At 47.6% G+C, this 12,832-nt stretch overlaps 1 protein-coding gene across 1 annotated transcript in view; it reads right to left on the bottom strand.

Annotated features, from left to right (window-relative positions):
* The window catches only part of LOC142290665 (thread biopolymer filament subunit alpha-like), a 45,927-nt gene that overhangs the window by 17,421 nt on the left and 15,674 nt on the right, over positions 1–12,832 (bottom strand). The window lies entirely within an intron of this gene.

Genomic DNA, 12,832 nt, shown 5'->3' with positions numbered 1-12,832 from the left:
CCGAGTACGTACCATTAATAACCACCCTTTGTTTCCTATCACTGAGCCAGTTTTTAACCCAGTTACACATATTTTCCCCTATTCCCATTATTCTCATTTTATGTACCAACCTTTTGTGTGGCACCGTATCAAAAGCTTTTGAAAAGTCCATATACACAACATCCACTGCATTTCCCTGGTCCAGGCTTGAACTTACCTCTTCATAGAAGCTGATCAAATTAGTTTGACAGGATCGATCCCTCATAAACCCATGTTGATACTCTGTCATAAGGTTATTTTTCTTGAGATACTCCAGTATAGCATCTCTCAAGAAATCCTCAAGGATTTTACCAACCGTAGAGGTTAAACTTAGCGGCCTATAATTTCCCGGCTCAGTTTTTGTCCCCTTTTTGAATATTGGCACCACATTTGCTATGCGCCAGTCCTGCGGTACCGACCCTGTTATTAAGGAATCTGAGAAGATTAAAAATAATGGTCTATCTATCACAGAACTCAATTCCTGTAGTACTCTGGGGTGTACGCCATCCGGGCCCGGAGATTTGTCAACCTTAGTGATTTCGAGGCGGCGGCGTACTTCCTGCTGGGTTAAGCAGGTAATATTCAAGGGTGAATTTATAGTATCACTGGTCATGTCATCTGCCATGGCATTTTCTTGTATAAAAACCGTAGAAAAAAAGTCATTCAGCAGGTTGGCTTTACCCTCATCCCCTTCCACCATTTCACCAAGACTATTTTTAAGGGGGCCAACACTATCGCTTTTCAGTTTTTTACTGTTTATGTAGTTAAAGAATATTTTAGGATTATTTTTACTTTAGGCCCTGTCACACACAGAGATAAATCTGCGGCAGATCTGTGGTTGCAGTGAAATTGTGGACAATCAGTGCCAGGTTTGTGGCTGTGTACAAATGGAACAATATGTCCATGATTTCACTGCAACCACAGATCTGCCAAAGATTTATCTCTGTGTGTGACGGGGCCTTTTCTCTCGCAATGAGTCTCTCTGTCTCAAACTTAGCTAACTTAATTTGCTTTTTACATATTTTATTTAATTTTCTATAATTATATAATGCCTCATCACTACCTACCCTCTTTAATTCTTTTAAGGCTTTCTGTTTTTCTTTTATTGCTTCCCTTACAGCTCTATTTAGCCATAGGGGTTTCCTCCTATTTCTAGCATGTTTGTTCCCATAGGGTATATTTTCTGCACAAGCCCTATTCAGGATGCTCATAAAAGTCTCCCATTTGCTTTGTGTACTTTTATTACTTAGTACATCATCCCAGTTTATTGCACTAAGATCATCTCTCAACCGTTTAAAATTTGCTTTCCTGAAGTTTAGTGTCCTTGTAGCCCCTCTACTAGACATCTTACTAAAGAATACATGAAAACTTATTATTTTGTGATCACTATTCCCCAAGTAACCCCCAACTTGTATATTTGATATGCGGTCTGGCCTATTGGTTAGTACAAGGTCTAGTAGTGCTCCCCCTCTTGTGGGGTCCTGTACCATTTGTGAAAGGTAATTATCTTTCATTGTTATCAAAAATCTATTTCCTTTGCTGGAACTGCAAGTTTCTGTTCCCCAGTTTATATCAGGATAGTTAAAGTCCCCCATAATAATTACCTCTCCGAGACTCGCTGCTTTATCAATTTGCTTTATGAGGAGATTTTCTACCTCTTCCATAATATTCGACGTCTTATAACACACCCCTATCAGTATTTTATTATTCATTCTCCCCCCCCCCTTATCTCCACCCATAGGGACTCTACATTCTCAGTTCCCTCACATATGTTGTCACGCAGGATGGGTTTTAAGGATGATTTTACATATAGACACACACCTCCCCCTCGCTTATTTGTACGGTCATTCCTGAATAGGCTATAACCCTGTAAATTAACAGCCCAGTCATAGCTCTCATCCAGCCATGTCTCTGATATCCCCACTATATCATAATTTTCTTCCAACAATATTAATTCTAATTCCTCCACCTTATTTGTGAGGCTTCGGGCATTAGTGTACATGCACGTTACGTATGACTCTGTACCTGTATTCCTGTTTACTGTATTAACTGTCCTAACCCTTCCCCCCGTACCACCCCCAATTTCATTACTGGTGCCCTGGTCACTATCTGCACTACATTCCCCTTCTATAAAGTGAATACCCTCGCCCCCCATTCCTAGTTTAAACACTCCTCCAACCTTCTAGCCATTTTCTGCCCCAGCAGAGCTGCACCCTCCCCATTAAGATGCAGCCCTTCCCTAGCATAGAATCTGTAGCCAACTGAAAAATCGGCCCAATTCTCCAGGAACCCAAAACCCTCTTTCTTACACCAATTCCTGAGCCACCTGTTAACCTCCCTGATCTCTCTTTGCCTCTCTGGTGTGGCTCGTGGCACAGATAGTATTTCCGAAAATACCCCCTTTGAGGTCCATGCTTTAAGCTTACAACCTAATTCCCTGAAATCATCTTTAAGGACCTTCCACCTACCTCTAACTTTGTCATTTGTGCCAATGTGTACAATGACCGCTGGGTCCTCCCCAGCCCCTCCCAGTAATCTGTCAACCCGATCAGCGATGTGCCGAACTCGAGCGCCAGGAAGACAACACACTGTTCGGTGATCCCTGTCTTTGTGACAGATTGCCCTATCTGTCCCCCTAATAATTGAGTCCCCCACTACCAGTACCTGTCTTGCCTGCCCTGCACTCCTATTCCCCCCCTTACTGGAGCAGACACTCCTCTGGCATTCAGAGGTCATGCCTTGCTGCAGCAATGCTACCCCTGTAATAACATCCCCCTCATCTGCCAAGTTTGCAAACTCATTGGGGTGTGTCAGTTTAGGACTAGCCTTCCTAGCACTTTTCCCTTTACCCCCCTTTCTAACTGTCACCCAGCTACCTACCTCACCGTCCTGCCGCTCCCTACTACGATCCTCCCCCACATCTGACCCAGCAAGCTGCTGCTCACTGAGCAGCACACTCCTTTCCATATTGCTAATGCATCTCAGAGTTGCCAGCTGCTCATTTAGATCCAGTATCTGGGCTTCCAAATGTGCAACTTGCTCACATCTCGAACAGTATGCACCCTCGAACGGCTTTTCAAGGACTGCATACATGAGACAAGATGTACACTGGATCGCATTAGCAATAGTGGAGCACATTTTCTAATGGGGATAGCACTAAACAAATGTTAAGTAATTAAACAACTAAATACAAACAATTCTACTCACACTTTTGCTCACACTTTGCTCACTCACGCTCACAATGAAGAAGACAGGCTAAATTTCAGAAGTCTTCCTTCCGGCTGTAACGGCCAAAACCCGGTTCTCCTTGAGCTCGCGGTGACTCTTCACTTATCCCAGAAGGCACTGGGAATATGCAAATTATCATCGCAAGACTCCTTCCCTGGTTTTCAGAAGTCTTCCTTCCGGCTGTAACGGCCAAAACCCGGTTCTCCTTGAGCTCGCGGTGACTCTTCACTTATCCCAGAAGGCACTGGGAATATGCAAATTATCCTCGCAAGACTCCTTCCCTGGTTTTCAGAAGTCTTCCTTCCGGCTGTAACGGCCAAAACCCGGTTCTCCTTGAGCTCGCGGTGACTCTTCACTTATCCCAGAAGGCACTGGGAATATGCAAATTATCCTCGCAAGACAAAAATGTTTTTGCCGTTTTCTTATGTACACACTGTGTAAACTGTGGTAAACTAGTTAAAGAGGTTTTTCACTACTAATGTGATCTGTTACACGTCGTGGCTCTCTTGTTGCAAGGAATGAGGTGGTCCCCCATTCCTTGTCGGCCACGAGCCCTACTGCTCAGCAGCACCAAAGGTCTGGGAGACTGCAGGAGTTGCCTTCTCAGAGACACAGCAGAAGGGTGACACCTAGTGGTTCTCCCCTTGCAGGGAATGGAGCGGTCTCCCATCCCTTGCCTGCCACGAGCTCTCCTGCTCAGCATCATGGAGGCTCTGGGAAGTTGTGCAGTGTGCAAAGAATAGATGCTCAGGGAAGCAGCAAGACTTCCCATGTCTCTGCACATTGTGAAACCGGGGATCCCGCCTTTATGACCCAGAGGCAGGAGGATGAGCATGTGCTCCACGTGACGTCTTCTGATTCGCTCACTGATATCACACGGCCCCATGACGAGGCTGGTGATGTGCTGAATCCTGACTGGCTGGGCCAGGACGTCACGAACCCTGATTGAGTCACGCCCGTCTCGCGCCCGCCCTTGGGTGGAGCTACACCTCCTTAAAAACTCCCCCTGCCATCATGGCGGGGCGCGACCGTCCTTCTATGTTTGGATGTCTGGCAGTGTGCTGCCACGCCACTGTACAGACGTCATTGTCTTTCGTGGGCTTTGCCCTTGCTGCTCAGGCAGCACCTGGTTTGCAGGTCTTGCCCCTGCCTTGCTGCTCCGGCAGTATCTCCTTCAACAGGCCGTGTTCCTGTCCCAGGTGAGCTCCTCGAGTCTCCACCGGACTCACCTGGTTATTGAAAGCACACGTGCGTGGGCACCTCTGTGCTACCCTCGTGCCATATCCTGTGACTCCCGCTGGCACACGTGCGTAGGCACCTCTGTGCGTCCCCGTGCAACAGGTACACCGTACGAGAAGCCCCGAGCCATACAACCCTCACGGGTTAGGGCGGACCGGTGTACATAGATCGTCTGTGACGTTCCAGACGATCACTAGTAGCAACCCGCTCACTCTTTCCTGACCATAGCAGCGGTCCCTTACACCGCACAGTGGACCTTGACCGGCGGAAGCTGTCCATTTCCCATCTTGGCACGCTTCCCCGGGTCCCCCTCGTAACAGTGATCCCTTTTCTTTTATCCTAACTCTTCCTAATTTAAGCTGGGTTTACACACTGAGACTTTCTAGCGATCCAACCTGCGATCTCAACCTAGCCGGGATCGCTACAAAGTCTCTGGTGAGCTGTCAAACAGGCAGACCTGGCCAACGACCTAACAGCGATCCGGACCTGCAGAGCGACTAGCTGGTCGTTGGGGACGTGTCAAAAAAGCAGGTGAACTTCACCCGACTTCATTTAATGCCGCGCGGCTCTGTGTGCCGTGTAAATAAATAAATAATTAAAAAATCCGGCCTGCGGTCCCCCCCTATTTTAATACCAGCCAGATAAAGCCATACGGCTGCAGGCTGGTATTCTCAGGATGGGGAGCCCCACGTTATGGGGAGCCGCCCAGCCTAACAATATCAGCCAGCAGACGCCCAGAATTGCCGCATACATTAGATGCGACAGATCTGGGACTGTACCCGGCTCTTCCCGATTTGCCCTGGTGCGTTGGCAAATCGGGGTAATAAGGAGTTATTGGCAGCCCATAGCTGCCAATAAGTCCAAGATTAATTATGTCAGGCGTCACCCCGAGATACCTTCCATGATTAATCTGTAAATTACAGTTAAAAAACACACACCCGAAAAATCCTTTATTAGAAATAAAAAACACTAACAAATTCCCTCATTACCAATTTATTACCCACAACAAAGCCCTCCTTGTCCGGCGTAATCCACGGTCCTCCAGCGTCGCATCCAGCTCTGCTGCATGCAGGTGACAGGAGCAGCAGAAGACACAGCCGCTCCTGTCACCTGCACGCAGCTAATGAAGAGAGCCGTGTGATCGGCTGAGCTGTCACTGAGGTTACCTGGATCCAGCGGTGGATCCAGCGGTGGCCGCGGGTAACCTCAGTGACAGCTCAGCTGATCGCGCTACTCACCTCATTTGCTGCGTGGAGGTGACCGGAGCGGCGGTGAGTAGCGCGATCAGCTGAGCTGTCACTGAGGTTACCCGCGGCCACCGCTGCATCCACCGCTGGATCCAGGTAACCTCAGTGACAGCTCAGCCGATCACACGGCTCTCTTCATTAGCTGCGTGGAGGTGATAGGAGCGGCTGTGTCTTCTGCTGCTCCTGTCACCTGCATGCAGCAGAGCTGGATGCGACGCTGGAGGACCGTGGATTACGCCGGACAAGGAGGGCTTTGTTGTGGGTAATAAATTGGTAATGAGGGAATTTGTTAGTGTTTTTTATTTCTAATAAAGGATTTTTCGGGTGTGTGTTTTTTAACTGTAATTTACAGATTAATCATGGAGGGTGTCTCATAGACGCCTGACATGATTAATCTAGGACTTATTGGCAGCTATGGGCTGCCAATAACTCCTTATTACCCCGATTTGCCAACGCACCAGGGCAAATCGGGAAGAGCCGGGTACAGTCCCAGAACTGTCGCATATAATGTATGCAGCAATTCTGGGCGGCTGCTGACTGATATTGTTAGGCTGGGGGGCTCCCCATAACGTGGAGCTCCCCATCCTGAGAATACCAGCCTTTAGCCGTATGGCTTTATCTGGCTGGTATTAAAATTGGGGGGGACCTCACACCGGATTTTTTAATTATTTATTTTACTGCACAGTATAGACACGTCCACCGGCTGCTGTGATTGGGTGCAGTGACACAGCTGTCACTCAGCGTGTGGGCGTGTCTCACTGCAACCAATCATATTTGCCGGTTGGCGGGGAAAAGCAGGGAATACGAGATTGTTTAATGAGCGGCCGGCTTTTTCAAAAAAGGAAAAGCTGCTGGAGCAGAGTGAACGCCGTGCAGAGCCGGGGATCGGGGATCGAGGAGTATGAGAGAGGGGGGGACACTTCAGTCACTCGGGGGATTAGCGGTCACCGGTGAATCCTTCACCGGTGACCGCTAATCAGGACGCTACACAGACAGAGCCGCGGAGTCGCTGTAAAGTCCCCTTTACACACTGAAACCTGCTAGCGATGCATGCTGCACAGCGGGAAACAAAGGACCTAGGAATGGTCCTGAACGATTTGTAGCGATCACAACTTCACAGCAGGGGCCAGGTCGCTGATAGGTTTCACACACTGCAATGTCGCTGGGGAGATCGCTGTAACGTCACAAAACCGGTGACGTTACAGCGATGTCGTTTGCGATGTTGCAGTGTGTAAACCCAGCATAACACTTTCCTAAGAGACTTCTGCTATCTACTCTGCTAAAGTTAACTGATTTCTCACAAATACCTTTATTGTTGTTGTAGTCTTGATACTTCTGGCCGCAGACCAGAGTCGGACCAACTGAGCAGGGCAGGTCAATGGTGTGGGCTGAGAGGAGAGTGAAGTGTGATCTGGGCATGCGTGCCCGGACTGCTGTCAATCAGAGGCAGCCCAACCTCCACCAGTGATGTGCCCTGCTCAGTTGGTCTGATTGCAGTCTGCAGCTGGAAAGAGAAAAGCTACAACAACAATAAAGGTATTCACGAGCCTCTTAGAGATAAGCTTATAGGAGCAAAGTAGATAGCTAAAGTATATTAGGAAACTGAGAAAAGGCTCCCCTGTAAGTGAAGACAACATAGGAAGGGAAGGAGACACCGCAGCATTAATCAAAGCTTCGTATAGTGAAGTATAGAATAGACACAATTTATGAATTGCAGTCACCATTTAGGGAAATGCATAAGGCATATATCTAATATATAAAGCTGAATGTGTGTGTGTGTGTGTGTGTGTGTGTGTGTGTGTGTGTCCGGGATTGGCATCTGCTGTGTCGCAGCTACAGCCACAAAATTTTGCACACTCACACGTCTGGACCCCGTGAGCGTCATAGGCTATGTTTCGAGGGGAAATTTTAACCCCGCGCTTTACAGTTATTTGCCAAAAAACCTGCCTCCATTAAAGCGAATGGAGCTGGGAGCCACAGTGCAGCCAGAACTTCAGAAGAATGCGCAGCTACGCCCTTATATGGAATGTTGGCATGTCACAATGCAGCCAGGGAAAGACAGACACAGACAGGGAAAGAGGCAGACACAGACAGGGAAAGAGACAGACACAAAGAGACAGACACAGACAAAGAGACAGACTGACAGGGAAAGAGACAGACAGGGAGAGAGAGCGACAGGTTAAGAGACAGACACAGACAGGTAAAGAGACAGACACAGACAAAGAGACAGAGACAGACACAGGGAAACTGACAGACAGGGAAAGAGAGGGAAAGAGAAAGACAGGGTAAGAGACAGACAAAGACAAGTAAAGAGACAGACAAAGAGACAGACACAGGAAAAGATACAGAGGTAAAGAGGGAAAGAGACAGACAAGGAAAGAGAGGGACAGAGACAGACAGGGAAAGAAACAGACAGTGAAAGTGACAGAGATAGATAGACAAACAGGGAAAGAGATAGATAGACAGACAGGGAAAGAGATTGAGACAGACGGAGAAAGAGACAGAGAAAGTCAGAGACAGACAGGGAAAGAGACAGACAGACAAAGAGATAGAGAGAGACAGAGAGATATATACAGAGGGGGAGACAGAGAATGGGATAGAAACAGAGAGACAGTTATTATCCCGGGCAGCGGATATTGTGTGCAGAATTAATTTTTGTTAATACATTCTATTTTGTTAACAACAGTTATTAACCCGGGCGAAGCCGGGTAGTACAGCTAGTATATATATATATACTAGCTGTACTACCCGGCTTCGCCCGGGTTAATAACTGCTGTTAACAAAATAGAATGTATTAACAAAAATGTATTCTGCACACAAAAACCACAAAACAAATAGATATAAATGTAATTATTAAAAGGCAAAAACTAAGCTAATAGAAGCATTTCACAACATATATTTCAACACCACAGATATTCCACACAGATTTAACATCCTATGACCTCACACATACTGAGAATGTCCTTTGTTGCCTATATTAACCAATCAGAGCTCAGATTAATTAACTGTGGCAAAATAGAAGCTAAGCTGTGATTGGTTGCTATTGGCAGCCTGATAAATCTCCAGGCAACAGAAAGCCCTCCCCCCTGACAGTATATATTAGCTCACACATACACATATAGACAGGTCATGTGACTGACAGCTGCCGTATTTCCTATGTGGTACATTTGTTGTTCTTGTAGTGTGGCTGCTTATTAATCAGATTTTTATTTTTGAAGGATAATACCAGACTTGTGTGTGTTTAGGTCGATTATGTGGCGAGGTTGGTGTATGTGTGAAATGTGTGCTGATTGTGGTATATGTGTGTCGCCCTGGGCAAGCCAGGGGACACAGATAACAACACACACGCACCCCACATTCCCTGCAGGTACACCAGCGAACCCATAAATCCTTGTTGCCTTCTTCCAGAGGTTGATGATGCACACCAGGGGGTGGGCCAGGCGGTTGGCTCCGCCCACCAAGGAGCTCACAACTCTGGAGGCAGGAAGTAAACCAGGCAGATAGCTCAGGGGAGAGCTTGAGAGAGGAGATAGCTCAGGGAGGAGCAGGAGTGAGGAGCTAAGAGAGAGATAGCCCCAGGCAGGGGAAGAGTGAAGTCTAGCTGAGGGCTAGAGTAACCAGAGAAGTGAAAGTGGTGAAAGTAGAGAGGTGTAAAGGAGACAAGCAAGTAAAGTGACAGAAAGCCTGAAGTTGGTCTGTGGCTGTGTGCCCAGACGGAGTCAGCAAGGTCAGCAGACAGCGGTGAAGATCTGCAGTGGGACTGTCTGGAGGTTGCTGGAAGGGCCGCGGAGGCTGTGTGTATCCAGGGCCTGGAGCAGTATACAAAGGGCAGTCAGTACCAGAGCAGGGGCTTTCGGATCCCAGCAAGGCTTGGAGTCGCTGTAAATTGCTAAATCCGTTAGTGAAGGGGACGTAGATCTCCCAACAAGCAAGTCCTGATTGACGGCAAAGGTCCAACCACAACGGGGAAACACCGCCACCGCCAAGGCACCAGTTTCCCAGGGCCGGCGCCTGCGGGCAAAGTGTAGAGCTCCTCCGGCCCAGATTGCAGCCGGGGAGCGGGTAACCGGAGGGAATCCACCGATACCACAAGACATTTCAAAGGTGCAGGGAAGAGACCGTCACCGCTAACTGCAGGGAACCGCAGCACCGTGAACCGTCCGAGGGACCCGTCCAACCAGCCGTTTGTTTACCGAGAACTGTGTCGTGTTTACTGGCTGAGTGAGTACCTCAGTGCCGCAAGGCACAGCGCTGCCCCTGCGCCCCTGCACCCCACTGGGCCCCGGGATCACCAACCCCTACCCACGGAGGGGCAACACAACACCTGGCTGCTCCCATCACCATCCCCGGGATCCCCATCCAAAGCAGCGGTGGTGCAATCACCACAACCGTGGGTGGCGTCACGAACTATAACCCCAACAAACACCCCCTTTTCACTCACGGGCGAGGAGTGTCGCTCGAGACACCCCGGGATCCGGCCCACAGCTCGAGCCACCAGGAGCAACTGCCGGACCCGAGCAGAAGGGGTGAGCGCGGTGTGCTGACACCCTCCTCCCCGCCCGCGACATATGTGTTCAAGCACGTGGTAGTGTGTGGCGCATTTTGTGTGTGTGTTCATATCCCCCCCCGAGTGTGGTGAGTATCCCATGTCGGGGCCCCACCTTAGCAACTGTACGGTATATACTCTTTGGCGCCATCGCTCTCATTCTTTAAGTCCCTCTTGTTCACATCTGGCAGCTGTCAATTTTCCCCCAACACTTTTCGATTCACTTTTTCCCAATTATGTAGATAGGGGCAAAATTGATTGGTAAATTGGAACGCGCGGGGTTAAAATTTCGCCTCACAACATAGCACCCGGCGCTGCCCGGGATAGTAACTGTCTCTCTGTTTCTCTCCCATTCTCTGTCTGTCTCCCCCTCTGTATATATCTCTCTGTCTCTCTCTCTTTGTCTGTCTGTCTCTTTCCCTGTCTGTCTGTCTCTTTCCCTGTCTGTCTCTTTCCCTGTCTGTCTCAATCTCTTTCCTTATCTGTCTATCTATCTCTTTCCCTGTCTGTCACTTTCCCTGTCTGTCACTTTCCCTGTCTGTCTCTTTCCCTCTCTTTCCCTGTCTGTCTCTTTCCCTGTTAGTCTGAGTCTGTCTCTTTGTCTGTGTCTGTCTCTTTGTGTCTGTTTCTTACCCTGTCTGTGTCTGTCTCTTTCCCTGGCTGCATTGTGAGACGCCAACATCCAACATTCCATATAAGGGCGTGGCTGCGCATTCTTCTGAAGTTCTGGCTGCACTGTGGCTCCCAACTCCATTCGCTTTAATGGAGGCAGGTTTTTTGGCGAATAACTGTAAAGAGCGGGGTTAAAATTTCCCGTCGAAACATAGCCTATGACGCTCTCCAGGGCCAGAAGTGTGACTGTGCAAAATTTTGTGGCTGCAGCTGCGACGGTGCGGATGCCAATCCCGGACATACACACACACACACATACACACACACACATACACACACACATTCAGCTTTATATATTAGAAGAAGAAGAAGATATATCTCCTGCCAATGTGGCTTTGTCGTCCCGTTGTGGTGTGCCGCTGGTACGAAAGGCTGTGGAGGATACCTTGCTTGGTGCTACTAATGATCACTACTAATGTGATCCCCTTTCATTTATCCTAACTTTTCATAACTAACAATCTCCTAATATAGTTGCAGAGGGGAAGATCTCATGCAGCACTCCAAACTACCAGGTACAATATCCACATGGATGACCCTCTGTCCATGTGGATATCATACCTGGTCATTTGAGAACGCTGCATGAGATCGTCCCATCTGCTCCTATATTAGGAGAGTGTTAGTTAGGAAAAGTTAGGATAAAAGAAAGAGGATCACATTAGTAGTGTAAAATATCTATAAGCAGAGTGCACATTTTCATATATTTTGAATTAAACTAATGTTTATTGCAAGCTGGAGTAAAGAGAGTTCAGTCTTATTAAATGTGGTCCAAAGAGTCAAAAATATTGACAGTGGAAACCACCGATGTCACAGCAAAGGACGGGGACAGCTGAAGCAGCACAAAAGGGTTAATGAGAGAAATGCAAATATAGGTCAGAGTATCACTTACACACCAGCAGGAAAACATAAGGTAAGTAACCTCTATGTAGGTCACCACGCTGTATATTACTAGTGATTTATTGATTACTACAAGCAATCTATAGAAAGCTCTATATACGTCACCCTGAGAGACCGGCAGGACACAAGTATCTGCTGCTCAAGTCTTATACAAAGCAGGGGATATTCTGCAGCTAGTATCTTCGCCGAAATCCTTCTGTTATGCAATCCCAGCTCTGTCGTTTTATATTATTTCATTCTTTCTAACAAGGTATTTATTCCTCTGTTCTGCTGTAATGCCAGGGAGATAGCAGTCAGCGCCGCATACAGTAGCCGTACAGAACATAATGCATTACGCCGCTCTTCTGTGCTCTGCTCTATTTCACTAGTAATATTTTACTGGAATACGGCACTGCTATTTTTAGCAACCCATTAACAAGTGCGCAATGAAGGAACACATTAAAGCGAGGGTCTTGTTTGATGCAGAAGGCTCTCCAATGTTCAGAGGGATACGTCAGAATATCAAGAGTGAACATCGGCAGAAAGGAACATAGTCATGTTTTGGTAAAGGGACGATTTGCTCATAATAAATCTGGGATTATTAGCTCTATTTCCCAATTTGTAGAGATGTCTGGTGGTGTACATATAAAAAAGCAGACCCCATATCAAAAATCAAAATGGGCCCCTCAACCAGGAAAGAATGGCCAGGTATCTGTCATTGCCACAACTCTCTGATTTGCTAAAAGTGAAGTTCCTCTGGGGCGGGGACTTCTGTGCAGGTTATCTTGCCCAATAGCAAAGAAGATACCCCATTTTCATTACATATTCATATTCATCGGTGGTTACTGAAGCTGGACATGACGTGGGAGAGGACTTTGGATATTGGGTTATAGGACTGGATCTGGGTGTATGCTCTTTCTGTCTATCGTAGAGAAATCTGTGTAATGTGCATTGGCGTGCATAGAAAAATGAGGAATCTATATTAAAGATTAAAATAAACACCCCCTCA

The sequence above is a fragment of the Anomaloglossus baeobatrachus genome, chromosome 2 (assembly GCF_048569485.1).
Source record: "Anomaloglossus baeobatrachus isolate aAnoBae1 chromosome 2, aAnoBae1.hap1, whole genome shotgun sequence".
Taxonomy (NCBI): domain Eukaryota; kingdom Metazoa; phylum Chordata; class Amphibia; order Anura; family Aromobatidae; genus Anomaloglossus; species Anomaloglossus baeobatrachus.
The sequence above is the reverse complement of the archived record's forward strand: the minus strand, read 5'-3'. Positions and strand labels throughout refer to the sequence as shown.